The sequence below is a fragment of the Rhipicephalus sanguineus genome, chromosome 9 (assembly GCF_013339695.2).
Source record: "Rhipicephalus sanguineus isolate Rsan-2018 chromosome 9, BIME_Rsan_1.4, whole genome shotgun sequence".
Taxonomy (NCBI): domain Eukaryota; kingdom Metazoa; phylum Arthropoda; class Arachnida; order Ixodida; family Ixodidae; genus Rhipicephalus; species Rhipicephalus sanguineus.
In genome coordinates, this window is record NC_051184.2 from 84,167,413 (window position 1) to 84,194,055 (window position 26,643).

Here is a 26,643-nt window from a genome sequence, read left to right on the forward strand (position 1 = left end):
TGTAAACCTTGCAGCCTGCGGCCAGCTGGTTTCTGCCAGAGGGCTCCGTTGTCATCGTCTTCATGCTGTAGACGAAGGTTGTGAAGGTGAAGAAGGCTGCAGCAAGACTGGGAAATACGGGACTCTTTTTTTCAGGGAACTTCTGCCCGAAAAAGGAAAAGTCATGATATAATCAATTTATGCCGTGTGATAGCGGCGAGAACGTTCGGTGACCGTTGCAAAATCTCATCATCGGCGGAAAGCGTCGTCTTTTATACATCAGTCATCGAACGTTCAAGTGTTATCGCTGGTGCTCGCGTAAGCTCTCGTATAAACTTGACGATGCGCGTGCTGCGCGTAATCTTAACGAAATGATCACAAACAATCGCGAAGCTTCTCAAACATTGAGGCGCTGTCTGCGCCGTGATTTCCTGAGAGGTTGTGTTGGTCAAACCTGAATACATCAAAATAAAGCAAAGAATTCGCGTAAAAATATGCTTAAGACACTTAGGCTATGCTTTCTTTAAACGCGAAACCGGCGAGACTCCGACGCTGAGCCCCCAAAGCATGTCGCCACTACCGCAGAAAGCGCGCAACGCTAGCTGTCTACCGCGCTTGGAGGCCAGTTTACAGGCCTCTGTTTCTTCCACAAGTGCCTGGGATCAAGGCGGAACCCAGCGCACATATGCGCACGCGCGAGAAACCAGGTGGGTCGGGGAGAAACGCTTACTCATTTGCGACTGCCGCAAGAGGGCGCGTTGTGTAAAGCTTGCTCAAAGATGAAATTGCTGCTTCGAAGGAACAGCGCAGTGCGTTGTATCGGTGCTGCGCATTTTCTTTAGTTTGTAGCGCCACATTCAACTCAAATTAACTGCCACCTCGAGGAGTTGGATGTTGAGTAAAATTTCATTCCTGCGTAGTCATCCTGAAAGTTTGAATTAGTCATATAACTCATCTTTTTCACGCTCAATCAGCGGTACAGCTGTGAAAAAACAACAAAGCTGCCGCGCTTGTTGACCGTGAGCACCACATTTTTCGACTTCCGCGCATTCTTTCATGATAATCTTGATAAGTTGTTTACTCGCTGAGGTTCTCCTAAAATATTCGAATAAACCTCTCGCCACAACTGAAGTCTGTCTTTCCTTGAGAATTCGCTCTAATGAACGTTAAATAGTTAACGTGTCAGGTAGCTAAGCTCGGCGACGCGGCTTCTACTCCCGGCCACAGTGGCCGTGTTTTGATGTGGGCGAAATGGTAGAACACGGATGTAATTCGATTTAGGTGCGCGTCAAAGAACTTGAGATGGTCGGCATTAATGCAGCGTCAACCACCAGCTCGTGCTCTCTAATCATACTGCGGTTTCGGCACGTAAAATTGAAGCAATAATTATTACGAATGACCAATAACTGAATTTAAAAGAGGCATTATAAGGCAGTCTCATTTGCTGTTGTGTACTCAACAAGTATCGAGATCAATATGTTCTTTGCACTATAGTCGGATACAACTTAAGAAGGCAGGAGAGCCCTCACCCAGACGATCGAAGCGCGGCTGCCGATCGCATACGCGACTAAAAAAATAGTCCCTCTCATGCACTCGCCGATGTTCTCCGAAGGCGGAGCCACCGGCCGTCCAGCTCATGACGTCGGTCCCGAGTGCGCGCGCATTGGTGCAGGCTTGTGTTCATGCGCCTTTGAGAAGGAAACGCCGCTGCCTTCTAAAGTTGTATCCAACTATAGAGCGACGCGGTGTTCCAGTTTCTGTGCCCTCATAAGCAGTTCGGAACATAAGTGAAGTATTATTTTAAAATTAAACGCCCAGACAAAGGGTATTTCTAAATTATTACGTTTTTGAAAATATCAAGCTATGCAAAAGGTCGCTCGAGTCCCGTAGCTTCCGACGTCTCTCAAAAACAAATGAGACTTAGCAGCATTTCAATATGTGAGCGCCCGTAAAGAATCCGGTATAAAAAGTCATTCATAGAGCAAGGGTAGGCGCGGATAGTTTCGTACATTCTGAAAGGAAATTAGTCGATGTAGGCCTTCATGCGCCGGTTTTGCTTACCTTGGTATGGACCGCTCTCCATTTTAATTGCAGGTTTGTCGGTTTCGTTGATGAGCTTCGCATGTTGAGTACTTGTTTTCCTTCAATGAGAACGGTCATGTGTTAGGTGTGGTAATAAAAATAAATACGTTCATTTACTCTGCTAAGTTTTTTCACTGAAACATGTCAGACGAAAGCAGAACAGTACGTTTCGAGTTCAGGCTCAATGCGCCCTTAAATTGATGAGGATGAGCAGCTCTCGACAAAGATGGAACATTCGCGTGCGACGCGCAATGTAACAAAACGATCTACTACAATCGCGAAGCTTGTCGAACACTGCTTCGGGGACAGCGTCAAGCTTTGATAACCGTCCTTGCTGGTCAAACCGGAATACATCAAAATAAACAAGAAATGGGCGTGGTATTATTGTTCTTGCTCTTAAAAAACAAAACAAAATACAAGATTTCGTGAGCATGTTAGCAAAGATCGAATTTAATGTACTTTAAATTTGTACAACCCAGCCACGGCCCTGTTCACTTCGCGACCTGCCACTCGTTGATAACTGCTCAAAAGTACGACTGTATTATTAAAGGTTTTTTTTGTGTGTAAAGAATACATGTACAAGTGTCTAAGAATTTCTTTTCCTTTCTTCCTCTACACTCTCTTTATTTTACAAATCTGTAACCATTGTATGTTCGATGTATTGAATTTGTGTTCATGCTGTAAAGACTTGCTGAGTATTGTGTTATTTTGGTCTGGGTGGGGATTGGCGCATTGTCAGGCATTTAGTTGCCTTGTCGCCACCCCTTCCCATTAAAACATTGGATAAAGATGTATGCTTCAATGATGAATAAACTTCAAACTTCAAGTAGACTGTCGACCAATTCGATGTGGTTCGTGATATCACGCCCCACGGAGGTGCGTTGCGAAGTGTTATATGGATCTTTGTGTAGCGCATTTGCTGGTGTCCTCAAGCTGAGGTACAAATTTGGTGCCTTGCCCAAAAGTTGTTTTGTTAGAGGGCTGCTTTTAAGCGCTGGTTCATGGGTTTCGCATCCTCTGCTGCAACTGAGGGATCGATTAGACCAGCCGAGGGTGAGAAAGCAAACGCACAGCGCAGTATACCCTTAATAATAAAAATAACCAAGGGAGTGAGAGCAAAAAATCAGGGGAACGTAAGCGGAGGAACTTACAACGAAGCGAAGAAGTAAATCTCCCTTAAAGGACCCCTGACAGCAAAATTTTTGTTGGTGACTTTTTTTACTGTAATTTGTAGCTTTGGGTCTGGTAATCCCTAAGTTAAATCGTAAATGCTCTAGCGTATCGTATAACTAATTCTAGCGTAGTTAATTGTGACCATTTTAGCGTCACTTCAAAACGCCCGCCTAAAAACCACAAGAAACTAGCGACCCATGCGGGGAGCGTCAAAGACCACGTGCACTCAAGCTGTGGTGACGTAGAAAGCGCGGTTTTCAAATCGGGGCCCCGCGCGCGGTAGAGATTGAAAGTATGTGGGTGCCTCGGTATGGGTTAAACCTGTTAAGCGCGTGACCCCTCACGAAAACTACCTCGAGAGCAGCCCGACAACAAAGCGAGAGGGGTGCGGAACAATAGGCCTCGCCGGGTGCCAGTCGTCGTATTGTGCACGTGCGCCCCGCAAACGCACGCCGCACGCTTCGACACAGCAAAGAGAGTGAAAGCATGGCTGGCAGTCGGCTCCAAACACACTCAGAGATCGTCGACGTCATTGTTACTAGCGTATCGTCACTCAGGGTGATTTTTGTGCAATGTATCACACCGAACACGTAGCACTAGTGTCGATGTTGCAGGGCAGCCGATTTTTTGTTTTTTCTCCTACGCTGTTTGACATCGAATTAAAATAACTTCCATGCGACGGATGCCGTTCAAATTTGGCCAAGAAGACCTATGCGTACCAAGCGATCGAATGATGGGCACATCTCAATCTTGAAATTTGATGTCAGTGCTCCTTTAACTTCGTAAATTGTGGCCATCTCCTCCTCTCCATTAGTTCCTACTCGGTTCGCCTACGTTTCGCGCTCCCCTCATCGAACGGGACACCACTTAATCTGGTCCAGCTTAGTACACCATGTTTCAAAGTGGGAAAGCGCGCAAACACAAGCGGTGCGCTTTAAACTGGTCTTAAACCACCAAAGTGGCTTGGCTTTAAGAGCGATTTGGAATGCGCTGTCCGCCTCGGAAAAAAATACAGCCAAAGCAATTGTGTAAAAAATGTGGTAGTAGCGAAGATATTGTCACCCTGAAAGAATAAACCAGTCAAGGCAACGATTGGCAAAATAGAGAAGTAGCATGCACTACGACTGGACTATCAGCTGTGCTTTATGAGCAAACACTATCGTCCAGGAAAACCAGGGGCGCAAGCGCTGTTCAGACAACAAGAATACCAAGGGCTCGTAATGCTTTTTGGCAAGAGAGTTCCCACAAATTATATTATTTTTTAAGTCTGCTACTGTTAGGTCCTGTACTTAATTTAGATTGTAAAACTCGATTTGTACAACATATACAGTGCATTCTAGCTAACAATAATAAGCGTTTTTAAAAAAAAGGACCTGTGTAGGCAAAACAAATTGGGCATTAAGTGAAACACGAAAGCGTGTAGTGTTTCCTGTGTTCGCGCAAATAATGAATCTGTAAATACTCAAGATTTTAATGGATGTACTTACGAGAAATGGGGGGACATAGAGCGTTTTAAACGCACGCGTTTCAGTGACTCCAAACTTGGTTATTTTGCACGCCTGATCTCTGCGTATTACTTCTTCAGACTCATTCTACCTATAACAGGACAAGGGATAGCTTGATTCTGAGGTTCTGAATGAAACGTCAGCTTCATAGGCGATATAGCCAATGTCCCTATCGGAGAGATGGTACTGTAGGACCACTGGTAAATAACATGTAGCGATTTTTCGCTTCTTTGGAAAGGCCGATGAAATCCAAAGTTTAAATGAAGTTTAAAGCCGATGAAGTCCAAGAATATGACGATGCGCCTACGAGCCGTTGCAACATCCCTTTTTGACGTGCTAAGTGGGGATGAAAAATCGAACGCACGAGCATGCTGCTCCTAAGCGATACCAAGCACCCTGATGTAGTGACTTATCTTTTTCCTGTGTCACAGTGAGGGCCTGCTTGCAGATTGTCGTTCAGTCGTGGCCACGTTCACGCTTGTGCAATTTGGCTCGCAGCGCACTCCAAATCAAGAAGCAGCTTACGCAACACATTTTGGGCGTGATGCACTAAAGGCAATTAGATCGCTTTAATACGTAATATTGGCAGATGCGAAAAGAGAAGTTGAATCGGGAGCTTAAGCGAGCACCAGCGATGACGCTGGTAGGTTCCATCACTGCTGTATAAAACGCGACGTGTTCCGCCGAAGACTACCCACGGCCGACGGTTGCGTTCGTCACTATCAGTGTACAAAATGCATTGCATATACTTTGAGAAGTTGAGCGAACAGGAGAAAGTGCCTCAGAGAGGCTGGCCGACGTTTCGATAGGTGCCCTATCTTTGTCAAAGGCGCCTTGTCATCCCTGGTGTTTTAGTTTTAAAGGGTGAGTGATGACGTCATGTCCAGCGGTGCGTCTGTTGCTCTTGGTAATTTCTGCCTGGAAAGAGAAAAACTAGAAAGCAGAGGCGTGTAGCCCTTGCCACATTTCAAGAAAGTTAAAACTTTCTTGAAATGTGGCAAACTTTCTTGAAATATTGGGCCTGGTTTTCCGCCGTCCCATAGATATCGGCTGAGCCAACGGCTTCCATTGGTAAATATAGGGCCGGTTTTGCCGTTCTTCAGCCTATTTTCGCTGAGCCGTTGGTTTTCACCTGCCAACATAGGGCCACTTATGCCGCTCTTCAGCCGACGTAGGTGCAGCCGTTGGCTTTCAGCGGCATATATCGGGCCCATTTTGCCATCCTTCAGACAGTGTAGAGCTGAGTCACAGTCTTTTGTCGGGGATATTCGGCCCTTTTTGCCGCCGGTCTGCGCTCGACCTGATAATTGATCCGATCGCTATAAGCATTACCACAATTCCATTTATTTATTCTATCTATCAATGAGACGTCGAGCGTTAATTCTACGCACGCGTTTCATTGCACGGAACATCACGCGTGGCGCTTCTGAGTAGCTTTGTTCATGTGCTTTTTTTTCTTAAACACGGGATACACTGGCAAAGCGATAGAGCATTCGGTGCTTGAGTGTTTCTGGCCTAAGTTGCAGAAATCCTGTACATGATTGGTGTACCAGCACAAATAAGAAAGTACATGAATCGTATCGCGCTAATGCCGCACGTACGAATCGGGGCGCGAAGTATCGCCACCTAAATAGCTTCAGTTATCACTAGCACACTCACTTTTCTACCCAAAAATGTGGGCTTCAGAAGAATGACTGACTCACATTAGATGGCCACTTCGTTGACTAGTTGTTGAACGCTATCAAAATGTTGAAACGTTTATAACACATACCATGAACTTCAAGGCCAAATTCAAAGTACTTCTCTTTCGTAAATGTTTTGTCAGAATTCGGCCGACTTCACTAATATATTCAGCATCAGGATTTGGCCAAACATTCCCGCACGAATGCTCTTACCGGAAGAAGTTTTCTGTAAATTCTAATTTTGTCCATAAACAGAAGCTGACATCGTATTTGTAGCGCTATATCATTTACATCCTTTTAGCCGCTGATTGTGTGGCGCGAGTTCTCATAAAATACACGTCTAGTTTCCTATCTGTAGGTGAACACGCATTTACACACGCGCGTGTTGCGGTCAAGCGTAACAAGCGCGTTTTCTTTAGTGATGTCACATAATTTTACCTGGTGAAAGTATTAAAAAGATCAACAAGTCGTGTTGCTGAGCTAGTTGGCTCCTTACTTGTGAAAAAATAGGTAGGGCGCAAAAAGGACCGAGGCGAAGTGAAGACACGTTTTTTCGTTAGAATGCCTCCTTCGTTAAAGATTGCCCAGCGGCAATCTGACAAACTGACAAACACGTGTTTGGGACTTGGTGTTTTCACGTCGTCGCCATGCTTTTTGTGCAATACCCAGTGGCGTAACAACTCGTTCGCGAGTAGAGGGGCTGGCGTCGCACACTCTGCCTGCCATATATATATATATATATATATATATATATATATATATATATAACGCGTAAGTGATCCATATATATATATTATTTGATTTGAGTTGATTTTTTATATTCATAGGGCTGATCAGATGACTTGCTGTTTTCACAACTGTTTGTTTTAAATTAAGGAAGAATCTGCACGAACAGATTGTGCAGGCTGGGTCGCCATATTCATGTACACGCAAATTTAACCTGATCATCTGAGCATTGCATCAGCAAACTTTCCAGTCTTAGTTTGGCTTTGTATATACGATGAGTATGGCGAACCTGCTATGACTCTAGTACCTGTACTACCTTAAATTCTCACTTATTAAACAAAACATATGGCTGACAAAGCAAGGTACTTCGCGGAACTCTTCAGGATAAGCCGAGTGCCAATTTCTTTACTGTTACAGCCCTCTAATATAGTCTATCTTACGAAGAAGACCAATTTTGGTCGATTAAAACCTAAGGAATCCATATTGAGGTGGTTGTGCATAGTTATCAGATTATAAATGACTACCAATTTATATGCTAGGTCTCGTTCCTTGCGATCCTACTTTTCCCAGCCTGGGTGGGGGGTGGACGGGAAAGCGGTGGAGTGGCCCTTTACTCCTGCCCTTCTGTTCTTTTCAGGTAAATAGCCTACGTAAACTGTGTAATCTCAAATTTTCCTTGAAAAAAAATGTGCGATTATAACGTTAAACTACTGCGCATTGCTTCCTTCGATATAGGTCGTTCGCTGTTAAGACAGCGAACGACCTATACGGAAGAAAAGGATGCGAGGTAGTTTAGGGGATGCTCGCAGCACCTGCTCGTAAAACGACGCAACAAATGACGCGTAAGTGATCCACCGCGTATTTGTCACTTACGCATGACTGTATAAAAAATAAAAATGATGAATACTTCCAATACGGTGTATTGTTTATCATTGGCTATTCGCTATTCGTCAAAAAGTTTAATATGCCATAAAATCGCCTCTTTGTTATGCGACTTCACAAGTATGCGAAAAGTCGCGCCGATAAAATTAAGTGTGCACAATAGGCACATTACTGTGCTGAAAAATAACTCATTTTTTTAATAGACAGGCAGTGTCTCTTTGTGAACGTAATTTAAGAAGGCTGGCCATCAATCACATTGGCAGCGGCTGCTTATAGCAGTGGGTGAGGTTATTCATATGTGCAATTCTGTATAATAGATACTTTCAGTTGTAGTATGTCAATGTTGAGCTGTTTTTGCGCGCGTACAACTCTGTGAACTCATCGTTGCTGACAGAGAGGTAGCGAGAGAAATAAACATTGTTAGGAACAGACACAATCCTTTGCAAGTGCGCAGCCTTCTCATTGCAGAAAACCGTGGACGCTGATCATCTACCTGGTCAGGTAGATCAAGAAAGGGGGCCAACTTGAAAGCTGGGCTTCTGAATGTGCTCGAGTCCACTGCCTTGTTGTCCACTGCCTCATCATATGGTAGCCTTGCAGGCTACCCTATGATAAGCAATGTGAAGCAGGCTAATCTGAGACTAAAGTGGGAATCTATTTTAGGTGCCCTGGCCTGGCACAACTAAAATACTGTACACTTCTGCACACTCATCAACTCACAGCAGCTTGGATACGGAGCAGTGGCGATTCTATTCATTTTCAAAGAAAGAAACTGAATTTCCTGTGCACGAAGAGCGTTGGATCAGGCTGTGAAACGTTTACTGGTTCCCGCCCATATTTGCGTCACCGAGTACTTAAATTTCAGGACAGGCAGAACAAAACAAAATAAAATTATGACAGATTGCTGTAATGTTATAGAGCCCCTGCTGAGCGATACTCTGCAACGCTCGATCGCAAGGCGCCCAAGCGTGGAATAGGCAGCCCGCACCCTAGGTAGCCTACAGTGCGTGGTCATGACACTCGGAGGACAGTCGTCACAGCAGAATTGTAGGACAAATTTTATTACATAATTACGCTATTTTTGCATTCAAGCAAAAATTAGCCTGAATTGTTAGTTTCCTAGTCTGCAGCCGACAATAACCTCTTTAGAAAGTAGGGGGGGGGGGGCTCCGCCCCCCTAACATATCTCAGTTGTGCGGGGGGGGGGGGGGGGAAGCGCCCTCCTTTCCCACCCTGTAGATACGCCTATGGACATACCTATCTTTCTCAAGTAAAAAGCTCGTTCAACAATTGCTTCCGACGTGCCTTTAAAAACAGTCGTATTTATTATGTTTATATTGCACGTGACATACGACAAAAATGTGCTTCCGGCGTGGTATACGCAAAGTTTTCTTGTAGTGACACGTTGCAACTTGCGATGCATTGAAAATTTGACGAATGCCTTTCTCAAACGGCATGCCCATAGACGACATGCTGGGGGGGAACGCACACCATTGTCGGATGTTGAGCGTTGCCCCGAAGAAGGGAGCAATCTTTTCGTCTTCACCCCCTACCTCCCCTCCCCCACCCGCCATTTTCGCGAAACTCGCTTGACCAGGCAGGGTAGGGAAGCCGTCCCGACGGAGTGATTATCGTTGCGACGGGAGCAGGTTTTTTCGCTCCGGCTAGCACAATTCTTCAAGAAGTGCCGGTGTGTTGCCATGTGTGGCGAAGAGTCAAAATCGTGTGCGAGACGGATGTGCGGCAGGAATCTGACATTGTTTTCGGCAGAGATCACCGCAGCGAGCAGCCAATGGCCCCGTCCTTCTATATTGGACGGCGCGCTGGCGTCGCCGAGGCACCCTATACTACGGTGTAAGAACCTATTCTTACACCGTGCCCTAGACGCAGTTACGTTCGTTGCATTTCGCTTCGTGTTAGCGTGCACCGGCTCATCGTAGTGCAGCTTCCACATGCGCCAACGGGATTTCTCCGCTGCCGACTGCTTCGATTGCGAGGCAATCTACTGAACAAAACTGCTGCCATACGCGGTGCAGAAACGACACGGTTTCGACGGGCGAATGCCGTGCTTTGGTGGAGCGAGACAGAGGCCAGCGGGACGCACGCGTTTCCGGCTCAAGCTACGAACCTGTGCCTCCCGTGTTGCTGAATCGCAGTGTAGTAGTGTATTCATGAACACAGGCGTCGGTAACCCATTACTAGAAAGCGCACACCGTGCCGCTTTTCTCCTTAATTGACGACGTTTTGAAGAAGTGCATATCGGGTACCAGTGTTGATTATGAGCGTGTTGATGTCATCTTTACGCGCGATTCATGATTCGCTGGTTCCAAATCACAATTTCAGCTACCCACAACGGTTTAATCATAATCAGGGGCGTTAGTCATCGCGACGAAGACATGCCACTAGGCGTGAACATTGGTGCATCGACGTCAAACGGAGCTATAGCTGCCAAACACAAATAGTCATTGTAGAAGCTCTCATATATCACTACACAATAAGCACAACTTCTGTGAAGACACGTTTCACTTTCGGGTTATACCGATTCCTATGACGAAGGGATCAGCCATGTTTTTTTTTTATCTCGCGCGTTTTTTTTTCTTATTTCTTCCGCGGATCGTCAAAGTTTTTCTCCAGCGGAGCCAATCGCCCTGAGACCAATTTTCGCCGCTGCAGTCGGCTGCCTCGCAAGCAAACTAAAGTCCCTGGATAGTTTTTGGAAAGTACCGTCTTTCCTTTAACCGATCCGCCACACCGAGCACCCTCCTCTCCCGCCTTCCACTTCCCCGCTTCACGGGCCATCACCCGGGAAACGCGCGCGTTATCAGCGTGACATAGCATTCTTGATAGGAAAGTGGCGCGAGCTGGGTTATAGGATCGGCGCCCGCACAGTGGCCGTTTGGGAGAGGATATAGCTGAGGTTTGGACACATGGGAGAGGAGGGTTGGACACTTTGGAGAGGATATGGAGGAGAGTGTCGCTACTTTCTCTATATTAAGGGACTTTAAAGCAAACCACTAATCAGCGCCTGCCTTTCCTTCTCTTCCTTCTGACACGGGCTGTCGTCACAGCAACCAGACATTGACACCGAGCGGGACGCCTATGTCAATGTCCCACGTGCGGGACGCCGCCGCGGCATACTTTCTGCCAGTGTGCACGTACCTTTACGGACACCGGCGGCGGCGCACATCTACGGCACCAAAAAGCGGCCCTTGTGTGATCTCCATAACAGCTTTCGCTGTAAAGTGCCGGACAATAAAAAAAATTATTGCAGTTTCGCACTAGTGGTTCTAAGCCTGAAGTGAGAGCGCAACGGAGTGGCCTTTCTTGTTTCTGTTTGTTTTTAGGTATTTTTCTCTTTGTTTCTCGTTCTCCCTGAATGTTGTATATCTTTTTATCGGTTTCTCCCAATTTCTTTCATCCGATTTCTTCCTCTATATCTATTTATTTCTCTTTCTCGCGCATTGCATTTTAATTTCACCTTCTTCGCTTTCTTTCTCTATCTTCCTTTCTTTCACTCTATTTCGCTCTTTTATTCTTCCTCTCTTGCTCTGTGTTTTTTCCTATCTCTTTTTTGTGTCTGTTTCTTCCTATATCTTCCTCGCTCTTTTTAGGTCTTTCTCTGTCTTTCTATTTCTTTATGTCTTTATTCCCAATATTTCCCTCTATTTCTCTCTTTCCCTTTCTCTCTATGAATTTCTTTCTCTCTCTGTATTTCACTTGTTTTACGTGCTCCACTTCATCTAGTAGAGCTTTCAGTTCACGCTCGCACCTGCTGCACTCGGCAGTGGGGCTGCGGCGGATACCCACCTGTGGAGCTTGGCACGACAAATCACAAGTCGCCGATAGCTTAAAGAGCTTCGATGTTAAAAAGCGCTTGCTGATAGTGGACACTTTAACATCAGTATTGATCAGGGCTGGGCAGTATCGCGATACAAGAGTATCGCGATAGTATTTCAGAGATACTTTTGAGTATCTGTATTTCTGTATCGAGATACATTTGAAAAATGTATTTGTATCTCGGTAGTGAAATACATTTACGATGTATCGCCTGTATTGCGATACTATGCAGAACACGGGTATCTCGTTACATTGTTTTTTGTGTCCAAAATGAGTTGAGGCGCATTTCCAAAGGGGGAATGACGTTTTCTTTTCTTTTTTTTTGCCAAGACAAGCAAAGGCGCGCCACCGGTCGCCGACAGATAGGGCGGCGATGGTTTCCCCTCAAGCACAGAATGGTTCATGTTGTAAAGCGCGCGACGCCGCAGACGGCAGAATCGCGGGGACAGTGTTGTCGGCCTCTGCGGATGAAAGTCGCTCTCTCTCAATGTCAGTGCAACACGCCTAATTTTTTTCGGGTGCAAGCCATTACTTCGCGACCCCGCGCGCGGATACCGCCTTGGAACAGTCTTTGCAATGCTTCGCGTGCGTTCAGTTCTCAAAGCGGCGGCACTTCCAAAAGCTGTTCCCGTAGTCGCGGCGGAAGTGACTAGAAGATGGCTATCTTTGACGTGCTTTCAGCCTCCTCTCCAATTTCAGGGTGCGTTCCTAATTGATTACATGCGTGAAACGGCCTTTTGTGGTAGCAGGCTCCCCCACCGCCGGAGCCGACTTCGCCTGTTGCGGCTTTCCGAAATGGGTGCTGGTAGCGTCGGTGGTGGTGACAGCTTCATTGAAGCCGACAGGGTCAGACGGCTGAGGATTCCGAAGATGGGGATCGACTTCAGATTCTGAACAGTCAGAACAACCCATGTGAGGGTGGAAGTGTTTCGATATCTAGATGACCTGAGAGGAGATATCGCAACGCTGCAGGGCAATCCGGCTATGAAGGCGGTATTTATTCACTATAACACCAATCTGAGCTCGCCTTCAGCAGTAGGCAGACATTTTTTTCTTTCGTCAGTCTTGTGCTGAGGCTGAACCGACGCTGTTAGAAGACAGCCTATTTGAGAAGCCTACACAGCAACCTGCTCAGCAAAGCAGATCTTCAAAATAAATGTGTGCTTTTTCTCAATTCACTGGTCTTCATTAGTGATTCGAGTGATTTGCTTAAAGTGTGCTATGTCTAGCATAGCTTAGTTTGTTCGCCAAGTATGTCGATTTCGGTGCCCAATCCTTGTTACTGTTGCTGTGAAATGGTGTATTTTTATTGCAATTAATACTTGTAATTATGTCATTTTTACTAATTATGTACTTTCCCCTGCAATATCTTAATGGCGCTGAGGGTACTGTAACAAATAAATAAATGAAATAAACGTTTTGATGCGCTGTAACTTTAATTACATCATTATGCTGAACTAATAAGTGTCTTTGCGTAGTATGAGCATGCTTGAAATAAAAAAGTATTCCAGAATCTGTATCGCTGGAACTGTATTCCGGAATACTTTTTTCGTCTTATTGCAAAAGTATCTCCAAAATATCCCGTTGCCTTAAAGGCAAATGTATCTCAGTATCTGTATTTTAGGCTTCCAGTTCATGTATTTCGATATCAGTATTCCGGAATACTTTTCTGAGTATCTCTGCCCAGCCCTGGTATTGATATATTGGTGTTTTACACGCATTCTTAGTGTTCTCTACCTTACTTAGTTTAAAAGGCGAAACATTTCTAAGCGAACCTCACGCACATTGGCCGTATCTATCTATCTATCTATCTATCTATCTATCTATCTATCTATCTATCTATCTATCTATCTATCTATCTATCTATCTATCTATCTATCTATCTATTATATCTGGGCGCTCTCCTGGTCGTCTCCACACCTTGTAATATACCAAAACTGCCATAGCAGGGGATCAGTGTATGACGAACACGATTCACTGGACATCAGATCAATGACTCAAAACGCCTGCCGCGTACGTCATCAAATCCTTTCCCTCAGTCATGTGTGGTACATACCCTCATACCACAGTTCGTGTTGTGTTAGTATGTGCCACAGGTGATTTAGAGGCTCAGTCAATAAATTAACGGCGCGTAACGCAAAGGTGCTGCTTTGCCATGGGCCCACAATGTGCCGAAGTTCTAAACACGAGTCTCGTTGAAGGCGCAAGGCCGCCTTCAAAGCGCTGCTGACTTTCTTGCGGGCCACAAGCCTGGGCGAAACTTTGTAAACTGTGTATTCCATGTATGTGTGTGTGGTGATCAGCGCATATATCATGATCATCACCCAGCACCTGGAGTAGCATGTCAGGCTAATAGCCAGGCAAACATCTCAAGCTAATTATTAAAACATTTCTCTCTTTCTCTTTCACATTAACGGCGAAGACACATGAAACACATGGCAAGTGAGCGAGCTGAATGCAGAACACCCCTGGAAGACGCTCGGCTGCCAGCCACTTGTCCTTGTGGTCCGCCAGAATGACGCAGTGTTCCCTACATTTCATGAGACTGGGCGATGGCCTCATGCTGACCGAAGATGACGTCAGATTGATTGCGAGCCGCTTGTGACACGCGAAGAAGCCACTGCTAAGTGCCCTGACGGCATACGGCTGTACTACAGCAATGCGGACGTCGACCGCTATAACGCAGGTGGCCTCAACGCTGGGGACCAGTGGCATAGCCAAGGGGGGGGGGGCACACAGGGCCTGTGCCCGCCCCCCCCGGAATTTTGCTTGTTATGCCATGCAGAGCACAAAATGACTTTCGACCGCACCTGCCTGCCCGGCTCCAACTTCAGATCAAGAAGGTATCCCCCCCCCCGAAAAAAATTTCCGCCTACGCCCCTGCATCGGGCAACGTGTTATGTCATCCCGCATGGGATAACATAACTGGCGCAATGCCGAGGGCGCATGCACGACGAACGAAGTGACTTTTCATCGTGAGCTTCAGAGTGAAGAAATGTCCAGTTCTTGTTTGAGACGTGTTTTGCTTATACTCGTTTAGCTCGGCCTAGCAGCGCGTGCCACCATTGGTGACCCGGAATTCTGGTGCAACCACCGGGGCAGAGCATCAACGTCGCTATGACTTCGACGTCGACGACGGACTCCACAACTATGACTTCAACGTCCACGACAGACGCTACGCCGACAGTCTCTTCAGTCAACGTTAAGATGCCCCCCTTTTGGACCGCGGACCACACACTCTGGTTTATTCAAGTAGGAGCGGAGTTCGCAGCACGACGCATCGTAACAGACCTTACCAAATACCACAACATCGTAAGGCGTCTCCAGCCGCCCATAGCCAGTGAAATAAGGGATCTCGTACTCAAATTACCTGCTCAAAAAGCATAAGCAACGCTAAAAGAAACCCTCATTTACCGTGTCACGCCCCGCATCGCAGCGAAAACAGCAACTGTTTTGCGACACGGACCCCGACGACCGTACTCGCACTCAGCTGTTGCGGCACTTGCAGGTATTGCGTGGCGAAACAACAAATACACGGGACATTATTCCGAGAGCTCTTTTTCAAAAGCTGCTGTCAAGTGTCCGCTTGCTTGTCGCCAGGGCTGGAAGTCAGGGGGGACACGGCCTCGCCTCCATTTTTTAAGGAGGGGCTCGCCCCCCCCCCGGCAAGCCGAGTGTAGCACCGCGGCATACCCATTTGACAAGCGCACTGCAGTTGATATTTTTGCAGTAGTGATTTGTGCAGTGGAATTATAGCTCTCCACGTTTTCGAATAATGATTCCATCATAATTTTTCAGTCGATAGGGTGTCCCCCAAAAAAGAAAAAAAATAGGTGTCATCGTACTGATGAATACAATTCCCCGAGAAGATGCAAGCCATCGGTAACCACCGTGCTCGAATATAAAATTTGTTTAGTTTTGCATTACGAGTCTGTTTCAACACCAAACACGCATGTATTTTGCCTACACATTTAGGCAAGTAGATGTGAAAATAAAATATAGCATTGTCGTGACTGGGTTTCGCAGTGCAGTCAGTGAACTAATGTTCTGTGTTGCAGCTAGACCTATTTGCTTTGAGTTTGCAGATCTTTATGCCTTTATGTCAGTTATTTTTGAAAACATATTTCCAAAATGCCGATTTTTTTGCGTGATTCGAACGCACGTTGTGCGAACACCCGAAATACACTCTCAATGATGCATTTACGTGTGTGACATTCATAAGCATTTGTTGAAATCTAGAGACGATTGGCTTCTCTACGCTGTAACAGTACCAAACACAACATAATTCTGTGGCCTGCGACAGTTGTTGCGAAACGGACTTTCATCCAGAATAACACTTTATGTATATATAAGTGTTACATGCGTTTATTGACTGCACTAGGCGACGATGCACAACGGCGACAATCAAGACAGAGCGCCGACTCTGAACACGAGGGGCGTGCTCTCAGAGAAGACCCGAATATGACGACTCACTAGAAGGCGCTCGAGAGGACGACACATTACAGACTTCCAACGCTTCACTACAATTACCCCGGGTACAAGATTGTCGCTATAAGCGGGTCATGGTAAGGCTTCAGCCGCTCCACGTTGAAATGTCGCGCCCTCGACGGCGCACGACCGAGCATGTTTCAATGGGCTCGATCAGGTAGTTGACCGGGGATGTGCGTTGGACGACGCGGAAGGGGCCTTCGTATTTGGGCAGCAGTTTGGAAGAGAGGCCAGTTGCAGTGGTAGGTACCGAGAGCCATACGAACGCTCCAGCCTGGAACGTGGGCGCAGAAGTGTTGGTGTCACCGCGAATGCTCTTCTGCCGCTCTTGGTCCTGCGTAAAAAAGGCCTTGGCAAGCTCGCGACACTCCTCAGCAAGTCTGGCTGTTGCAGAAAAGGCGCACACTCAGACAGATCCGGCTTGTATGGAAGGATTGTGTCGATTGTGTGCGACGGTTGCCTGCCGTACAAAAGGAAAAAGGGTGAGAAACCAGTAGTGCTCTGAGGGGTGGTATTGTAGGCGTAGGTGACGAAAGGCAGGACGGCATCCCAATTTGTATAAACGGCGGCGATGTACATCGAGAGCATGTCGCCGAGCGCGCGGTTAAACCGCTCGGTGAGGCCATTCGTCTGCGGGTGGTAAGAAGTTTTGCGGTGAACAATTGTGCACTCTTTGAGAATGGCTTCGATGACTTCCGACAAGAAGACACGACCTTGATCGCTGAGAAGCTCCTGGGGTGGACCGTGGTGCAGAATGAATCGGTGCAGCAGCAAGGAGGCAACATGACGCGCTGCAGCCGCTGGGAGTGCGGCAGTTTCAGCGTATGGCGTAAGGTGGTCTACAGTGATGATGGCCCAGCGGTTACCAGCCGACGTCAGAGAAAGTGGCCCATAGAAATCGATGCCGACTCGCCCAAACGGCCGGTCAAGGCAAGGTAAAGGTTGCACACCTGCCGGTGACATGTGCGTTGAAGTTTTGCGGGGCTCACAATCGATGCATGAGCGAACGAACTTCCGCACGTAGCGGTACATCCCTCGCCAAAAGTACCCATGGCGAATGCGGTGGTAAGTTTTCGGTACCCCTGAGTGCGCACAATGCTGATCAGTGTGGAATGATTCGCAGATGTCAGAACTCAGGCTGTGGGGTATCAGTGGTATCCTCTGACAGCCATCGGCACCGTAACTGCATCGGAGAAGGAGGTCGTCGCGAGTGGCAAAATGGTGGACTTGCCGACGCAACGCGCGAGTGGATGGCGTTGCCGATGGATCAGTCAGGAAGTCTATCAGTGAGGCAATCCAATATCCCCTCTACAATATATATTATAGAGAGGAAGGTCACATGCCGCAGTAGGCCACTGCCTTAGCTGGAAGAACCGAGCTCGAGTTGTTGGTGCTGGGACTGTGATTCTTTTGCTAATAAACCCCGTTTCAGAGTGGTGTAGGTGCTGGGTACTGAACCTGAAACTCTACAAAAGGGGAATACCCGCTCCCCCAGAAATGGGCGATGACCACCCGGCAAGGCACGACCCAACCTCCGATGGTCATCGTGTCCACTGCACTACGCCTGTGCTATCTCCCTTTTTTTGACGGCACCGATGAACAAGACGTCGAAGATTGGCTGTTGACAAAAGCTGGGCGCAAGAAGCAAGGGGGACGACCCGTCGAAACTTCAAAATGCGTCCTTCTACCTGAAAGAGGTCGCAAGTCTCTGGTTTAACAACCGCCAGTCGGAATACTCACCACTTGGAGTGCTTTTAAGCAACGCATTGCCGATGTGTTCAGTCGTCCCGACGTACGCAAGTTCCGTGCTGAACAACGCCAACGGGGTCGTGCACAGCTGCAGCGAGAAGGCTTCAACAGCTACATCGAAGACGTACTAGACTTCTACAAGCGTCTTAACCACTCGATGAGTGAAGGAGACAAGATTAAGCACATCTTGAAGGGGATAGACGACGACGCCTTTCAGATGTTCCTGGCCAACGACCCACGAACCATGTCTGAAGTTGCCACTTTGTGCCAGAGTTTCTACGAACTGCTGAAACAACGGGTATTATGGTGCATTCACACTCGGAAACCGACGAGAAAGCAAAAGCGCCAGAGCGGTCAGAAAACCGTGTTCGCGCGCATCGGAAATGTTCACATTTGTTCTGCCTCTCCAGCATGCCGTCGCCGCCGCCGCCTTTGCCACTTCGAGAATTCATTCTCTTTCTCGCTTTCTGAGCATTTAATGTCGTACCAAATTCAAGTTATTCACGAAAAACACAAAAAAAACAGCATTCACCTTTTGAAACCACTGTTGCGGGAGATGCACCGGCAGAAACTACATAAGCGGACACGCCAGCAGCGGCAGCGGCGGTGGCGGCGGCGGCGGCGGATTCACCCGGCTGTGCAAAAGGGAGACACGTTGGGGCACGCCGACTCGCTGTTGCTACACCTTTTCTTCTAGTCTTCTGATCAATCGTAATCCAAATCAGGTTCTCGAGAACCGCGTCCTTGTCCAGACTGTGACTCTTGTCGTGCGGCATGGGTAGTTTGCAAATGCGCCGATGCGAACCACCGCCGACGCCTTGGCAACCATATTGAATTTGAAGCCGGTCGTTTACGTCACGAGATTTAAGCTAGCGAAGCCAAAGTACGCCTTCCCGTAATGCAGAAAAGCTATCCGTTTATGCGTGACGGCAAAATCGGTCTCGGACCGATTTTTTCGCGTCCGGCTCTCGACGTAGTTTTCCCGCCGCTTAAGCGGCGAAGCGAGGGAACTTCCGGTGATTTTTGCCGCTTTCGCGCCCTTCGAGGCCATATGTGAACGCGCCATCAGCGCGGCGAGAAGCTGTAACAAAGGAATCGCTCGCGGCATTGACCCTCGGTGGCGAGCACAACACGCTGCTGTCGGAAATCAAACGGTATATACGTGAACAGGTCTCTCGACAACTCTCTTGCCTGTCGTATTTACCGACAGCAGAACACGCTACTCAACGATTCGCGCCCGACATCAGACAGCGGAGCCGCAACACGCTCACGCTGGCGTGTTGAAAACGTATTACCGGCTCCACCAGCGTTACTAATGGCGTGGTATGTATACCTTAGTCCAAAAATACATTCGATCCTCTCCATTATGCCAACAGCGGAAGACCATTGCCCATTCACCCGGATTACTGCAGCCTCTACCAAGTCCTGCACGTCCTTGCGACCATATTGCCATTGATCTGTATGGACCCCTTCCGCACACTGCGGCTGGCAATCGATGGGTAATTGTTGCCGTCAACCACCCTAGGAGATACATTGAAACAGCTCTGGTACCTTCTGCTGGTGCTCGTGACGTAGCCAATTTCGTCTCACGTTGCTTCGTCCTGCGTCACGGTGCACCTTGCGAACTGCTCAGCGATAGAGGGCGTGTGTTTTTATCCGAAGTTCTTCAAGAACTCCTTCGCGCTGCCGCACGGTTCCCCGCACCTCGACAGCCTACCACCCGCCGACCAAAGGTCTAAGTGAGCGCTTCAACCGAACATTGGAAGACATGCTCGCGATGTATGTCACTTCTGACCAATCGAACTCGGATGTCGTTGTCCCATTTGTGATTTATGCATGCAATACCACGACGCAGTCAGCCACAGGCTTCTCGCCTTTCTTTGGTCGTGAACCATGCGCCACCCTTCACACTGGCCTGAACCATGCGCCACCCTTCACACTATATTGCAGTGTCACCCGGAAGCATCCGAATTCAGCCCTGTTTCTGAAATTTTACAGCACGCCGAAGAGTGTCGTCAGTTGGCCCACTCATTCATCTCGGACAAAGAAGTCCTCAAAAAAGAAGGCCATAACCGTGACCAGCAAGTTGAGACTTTCGCCGTGGGCTCGCTCGTCTGGCTCCCATGTCTCTGCACTCTCCTGGCCTGTCGTCCAAGTTTGCCCCCAAGTATCACGATCCTGGTCGCGTCGTGGAACGTCGATCTCGGGGGCGATCGGAGATCTGTTCGTTCCGCTTGTTCATTCTCCTGGGGAAGAACAAGCGCGCTGATTGGCTGAAGCGGGAGATGCCACTTAAGGCCGGGGGGTGTCGCCATTTCATTTTTTTTGCTTGATCTTTTCTTCTTTGGTGACGTCATATCGCGGCATAACGAGTGGGGTGATCAGAGATCTCTGTTCTGCGCCGTTCGTTCTGTACCCATTCTGGCGGCGTACGCGATTGGCCGAAGCCGGAAAAAACCACGTCTCTGAGGGGCGTAGCCATTTTTCTTTTTGCTTGATCTTTTATTTTTTGGTGACATCATACCGCGTCGTAACGAGCATGTCGTCTGCTACAAACGAACGGAGCGTGAGACCGTTCGCACGCGTTCTCTCGAGCAAACAAACGGTTTCGCACGGCATGATGCGGTGGTTGCGGCTGCCGCAACAGCTGATTTTGAGAAAATGGCGCCTGCGACATGTGCTTCGCTAGCGGTTGGAGGTGCGAGATGCGTTTGAAGACATGAGCGAGTGCGGCGTCGCTTACTGTTCTCGAAACGAACAGTGCGTACAAAATGAACGGGCCTGCCACTGGGCTGTGGTCTTACGCGCAGGGACTTCTTAGGTCAAAAGCGCTACCAGCTACAGCCACGTGTCGTCCCGGTCCTCACTCGAGAACGACGGCCCCAGTGGGCACGACGGCGTAGGTATCTGTGGGTGTTGTTTTATAAAAGTCAGCAGAAGCTCCTTTTGACGATTCGACACCCGGGAGCCAAGTCAGACATTCCGGTGGGACGACATCTTGAAAAACTGCGCCAAGCGCTACTTTTCTCTTTCTTTTTCGCGTGCGCGACTTCACATAGCGAGCACGTTAGAAAAACTAACACCAATAAATATCAGCGCTCAAACCTATTGCTGTTTCAGAAAACTGTTTGAGCTTGAAAAGAAACAAAATATCTTTTCGTATAACAACTGTATTTATTAGAAGGCAAGAAACACTTCGTTTTGAAATATACGGTCCCCTTGCCGAGGACAAATGATGCGCGTCTACTTCCGGAAAGCTCGCCGCTCACCGCTTGACGATTGGCTGTCCTCTTCCTCTCGGCGGAAGAGAGCTGCGGACCGCCCACTTTTGTGACGTAACACCGCAAGAACGAACGCGGAGCGAACAGGGAACGCCGATCCCCCCCCCCCTCATGTAACATACGTGATCGAGCCGCTCAAGCCATCTACCATTTGCCAAGATTCAATTCGTTATAAAAAAGGAATTCTTTATAGAAGATACACGCTGCGGTAGGGGAGAGAATTGCAACAACTTGTTGAACCAACAGCCTTCCGCAATATTGTCACGTGGTCGTGACGTCGATGAAGACAGCAGCCGGCGTGTTCAAGATGGAACTGTTTATTTGGTCGAACTTGTGGCGAGGAAACTGAAAGTTAATTTACAGCAATTCACACGGTATGCATTGATAGCGGCGGACAGAGCGTCGACCGTCGAAAAAACTGACAAGCGGTCAAGCGCGTCGGCTTTTATACAAGCGCTATCGAACTTCCCAGCGATATCGCTGGTGGCGGCGTTATCTCTCGACAAAGGTGGAACATTCGCGTGCAGCTCGCAATCTAAACAAAACGATCTACTACAATAGCGAAGCTTCACGAACACTGCTTCGCGGACAGCGTCGAGCTTGGATAACCGTCCTTGCTGGTCAAACCGGAATACATCAAAATAAACAAGAAGTGGGCGTGGCATTGCCCCCCTCTGAAAAAAGCATCGTCCCGATGCTTGTGAAAGAACATAGAAGAGAAAGAAAAACAAGTGCATGCACAAATAAAACAATAACAAAGGAAAAAGTAGAGTCCCCAGGTTCGCTAACGCGCAAAAAACGGCTTAAGGCGCACGACATGGACGACTTCAGGTCGTGCGCGGCGTCGCTGGGAGTTCGTAATGCCGTCCGGGATGACCTCGTAGTCAAGAGCGCCGAGACGTCGAAGAACCTTGTATGGCCCGAAGTATCGCCGAAGGAGCTTTTCGCTAAGCCCACGTCGGCGTATCGGCGTCCAGACCCCAACACGGTCGCCGGGCTGGTATTCCACGAAGCGTCGTCGAAGATTGTAGCGACGGCTGTCGGTGTACTGCTGGGTCTTGATACGCAGGCGGGCGAGCTGTCGAGCTTCTTCGGCACGTTGTAAGTAAGCGGCGGCGTCGATGTTTTCTTCGTCGGTGACTTTCGGTAGCATGGCGTCGAGCGTCGTCGCCGGGCTCCTTCCGTAGACCAACTTGTACAGCGTCATCTGCGCTGTTTCTTTGACTGCCGTGTTGTAAGCGAAGGTCACGTACGGAAGGACGGCGTCCCACGTCTTGTGCTCAACGTCGACGTACATGGCCAGCATGTCGGCGATAGTCTTATTTAGACGTTCGGTGAGGCCATTAGTATGCGGGTGGTAGGCGGTGGTGCGGCGGTGGCTCGTCTCGCTGTATTTGAAGATCGTCTGAGTTAGGTACGCAGTAAAGGCGGTACCTCTGTCTGTGATGAGGACCTCTGGGGCACCATGACGCAAGACGATGTTCTCCAGGAAGAACTTGGCTACCTCGGCGGCACTGCCTTTGTGCAAGGCCTTTGTCTCGGCGTAGCGGGTGAGGTAGTCAGTTGCTACGACGATCCCCTTGTTGTCGGAACTCGACGTCGGGAACGGCCCCAGTAGGCCCATACCGATTTGCTGGAACGGTCGGTGAGGTGGTTCGACTGGCTGCAGAAGTCCCGCTGTCCTAGTCGGTGGTGTCATCCGTCACTGGCAATCTCGGCAAGTCTTAACGTCGGCAGCAAGGCGTGGCCAGTAGTATTTTTCCTGTATTGTGGCGAGCGTGATGGGAAACACCGAGGTGTCCAGCCGTCGGGCCGTCGTGTAGGGCCTGGAGGACTTCTGGTCGTAATGATGAGGGCACGACGAGAAGGCAGTCGGTTCGAAGTTGCGAGAAGTTCTTCAGGAGAACGCCGTTCCGTAAGAAAAACAACGGCAGTCCTCGCTTGAATACCTTCGAAACAACGGCGGTCTTGCACTCGAGGTACTCCATAAGGCCCCCAGCTCGGCGTCGGCTCGTTGCCTTTCGGCGAAGTCGCCGGCACTTATAGTTCCGAGGAAGCAGTCATCGTCGTCGTCTTGCGGCGGCACGTCGACGGGGGCACGAGACAGGCAGTCGGCGTCAGAGTGTTTTCGTCCGGACTTGTGCACGACGGTAATGTCGAATTCTTTAAGCCTCAGACTCCATCATGCGAGACGACCTGAAGGGTCCTTCAAGTTAGCTAGCCAACATAAGGCGTCATGGTCACTAACAACTTTGAAGGGCCTGCCATAGAGGTATGGGCGAAACCTTGACGTAGCCCAGAGGATCGCAAGGCATTCCTTTTCTGTTGTGGAATAGTTGGCCTCTGCCTTGGATAGTGACCGGCTAGCATAACTGATAACCCTTTCTAGCCCGTCAGTCTTTTGCACAAGGACGGCACCATGTCCTACGTTGCTTGCGTCGATGTGTGTTTCCGTATCGGCGCCATCGTCGAAATGTGCAAGTATGGGTGGCGTCTGCAGGCGTCGTTTAAGTTCTTAAAAGGCTTGCACTTGCGCCGTTTCCCATCTGAATTCCACGTTAGTTTTCGTGAGAAGCGTCAGTGGCTCGGCGATCCGTGAAATGGTTTTGACGAAGCGTCTGTAATAGGCGCATAGGCCTTCTTGTCGGTGGGTGGCGCGAAGGCGGTGATGTCAGCTGTTTTCCGCGGGCCTGAAACAAGAGCTCGTCGTACGCGAATCGGCACTTTTCTGGCTTCAGGGTCAGTCCAGAGGTCTTGATTGCTTGAAGTACTGCCTCAAACCGCCGGAGATGCTCGTCGAATGTCGAAGAAAACACCACGACGTCGTCCAAATACACAAGGCACGTCTGCCACTTCAATCCGGCCAGTACGGCATCCATGATGCGCTGGAAAGACGCAGGTGCCGAGCAAAGACCGGAAGGCATGACCTTGAACTCAAAGAGGCCGTCGGGTGTCATAAAAGCGGTCTTTTCTCGGTCTCTTTCGTCTACTTCTATCTGCCAATAGCCGGTCTTGAGGTCCATCGACGAAAAGTACGACGCGTTGTGAAGTCGATCCAGGGTGTCGTCTATCCATGGGAGGGGGTACACGTCCTTCTTCGTGATTTTGTTCGGGCGCCGATAATCAACGCTGAAGCGCAGTGTCCCGTCCTGCTTCTTCACTAACACCACGGGTGACGCCCATGGACTCTTGGACGGCTGGGTAATGTTGTCGCGCTGCATCTCGTCGACTTGTTTCTTTATGGCCTCACGTTCTTGAGTCGAAACTCTGTAGGGGCTCTGACGTAGTGGTCGAGAATTTTCTTCTGTATTAATGCGTTGCTTAGCAAGGGGCGTTTGTCGGACCCGCGATGACGACGAGAAAGAGTCCTTGCATTGCAGGAGCAGGGTTTGGAGCTGGTCTTGCTTGACCTTCGGAAGGCTCGGGTTGACGTTAAAATCCGGTTCGGGGCCTCTATTCGTCGAAGCAGGTTCGGCAGCATCGAAGAGGGCGAAAGCATCGGTGGCGGCTACACATTCGTCGATGTAGGCAACCGTCGTACTAGTCGTACCAATGTTGAGGTGCCTATATTCGTGGCTGAAGTTTGTCAGCACTACCTTTGCTTTACCGTCAGGCAGCTCGGCTATACCTCGTGCGACGCACATTTGACGGTTCAGGAGTAGGTGCTGATCGCCCTCGATGACGCCTTGAAGGTTCGCAGGTTTCTCGATGCCGACGGATATAATGACGCTGGAGCGCGGCGGAACGGTCACCTGCTCTTCTATATAGTGTAGCGAAGCGATCGAACTTGGTAATGGGTCGTCCTCTCGAACACCTCCTAGTGGGTCGTTCTCTTCGGCTCTTTTAGAAGAGAACGCAACTCGCGCTGAGAGTCGGCCCCGCCTCGACTGTCGCTGTTGAATATCGTCGCCGCTAATAAACCTCTTTATAATTTGGTGGAGAGTGCTGAGCCTTCACAACAACTTCGGCCCTCGTTCGATGCCCCTGGCTCTTCGATCCCGTACCTTGCCGCCTACCATATCTCAAGACGCCTCCCAGCAAACGACCCCGCCCGCACCGACATGTCCCGGTGTCCCTCGTATTCGCGACCCTCCAGTCTTCACTGGCGCCGATGGTACCGACGTGGAGGACTCGCTCGCCATTTACGAGCGCGTGAGTGTCCCCAATAAGTGGGACGAGGCCGGAAAATTGACTAACCTGGTTTTCTACGTCGCGGGTGTGGCGGGCCTGTGGTACAACAACCACGCATCCGATTTTACGACGTGGTCCGACTTCAAGGCCGCCATTATCAACGTGTTCGGCCGACGCGCCGTTCGTAAGCTCCAGGCGAAACAGCGCTTACGTGAAGCGCTCAGCAGACCGGTGAATCATTCACCAGTTGCATTGAAGACGTCTTAGACTTCTGTAAGAAAGCCGACGCCACCATGTCCGAGTGTGACAAGATCAGGCACATCATGAAAGGCATCGACGATGACGCCTTCACCATGCTGCTCGCCAAGAACCCCAGCACAGTGGCAGAGGTCATCACGCTCTGCCAAAGCTATGAGGAGCTGCGGCGGCAGCGATCGATGACCCGTCGCTCTCCATCACGCGACGCCGAGCTTGCTGGCTTGTCGACCATACCCGACCACTCCGCGTTGCTCGCAGAGATCAAGACCTTCGTGCGCGAGGAAATCGCGCGCCAGTTCTCTCTGCTAGACTTTGCTCGCCCTCGGTACGCTCAACAGCAGTCGACCACCCTTCTGCCTCCCCTCCGTCGAGCAATTGAGCAGGAAATCGCGGAGGTCATGCCCGAGTACCACCAGCACCATCCGGCTCCTGCACCTTTGAGTTACGCCCAAGTTGTCGCAAGACCGCCCCCATCAATCGCTACGGCTGCCCCACACATTTACGCCGAAGCCTCCACTCGACCTCACTCTTTCGAAGCTGATGTACCGGTAGCCTACGCCGACGTCACGCACAGGCCACGACTGCAGCCCACCATGCAGTCCTATCAGTTGCCGCCCCGTCAATCCCGTCCTGCACCATGGGCGGGCCCTGCCCCAGCGAACCGATGGCGCACACCTGACAACCGCCCCATATGCTTCGCATGCGGTTACGCCGGCCACGTGGCCCGCTATTGCAATCGCGTGCAGCCGCCTAGAGACGTGTAGCCTGCCACCATCCAGTCGAACCGGCCGTATTACGACCCACCTACGCCTCCGTCGCCGCCGTCTCGCCCAGCTGCATCTACCCGCCGTTCACCGTCACCAAGACGCC

At 49.3% G+C, this 26,643-nt stretch overlaps 1 protein-coding gene and 1 long non-coding RNA gene across 7 annotated transcripts in view; both read right to left on the reverse strand.

The window, feature by feature from the left end:
- LOC119405969 (uncharacterized) overlaps positions 1-26,643 on the reverse strand; it is a 326,987-nt gene that overhangs the window by 198,336 nt on the left and 102,008 nt on the right. The gene's annotated exons all lie outside the window — the stretch shown is intronic.
- LOC119405970 (uncharacterized) overlaps positions 1-26,643 on the reverse strand; it is an 88,479-nt gene that overhangs the window by 42,727 nt on the left and 19,109 nt on the right. Inside the window, exon 3 of one of the 3 annotated variants that reach the window (XR_005186484.2) lies at positions 2,041-2,120. The exons of the other annotated variants lie outside the window; for them this stretch is intronic. This is a non-coding gene — a long non-coding RNA (uncharacterized LOC119405970). The remainder of the gene's footprint in view (positions 1-2,040; positions 2,121-26,643) is intronic. 3 annotated transcript variants of the gene reach the window in all.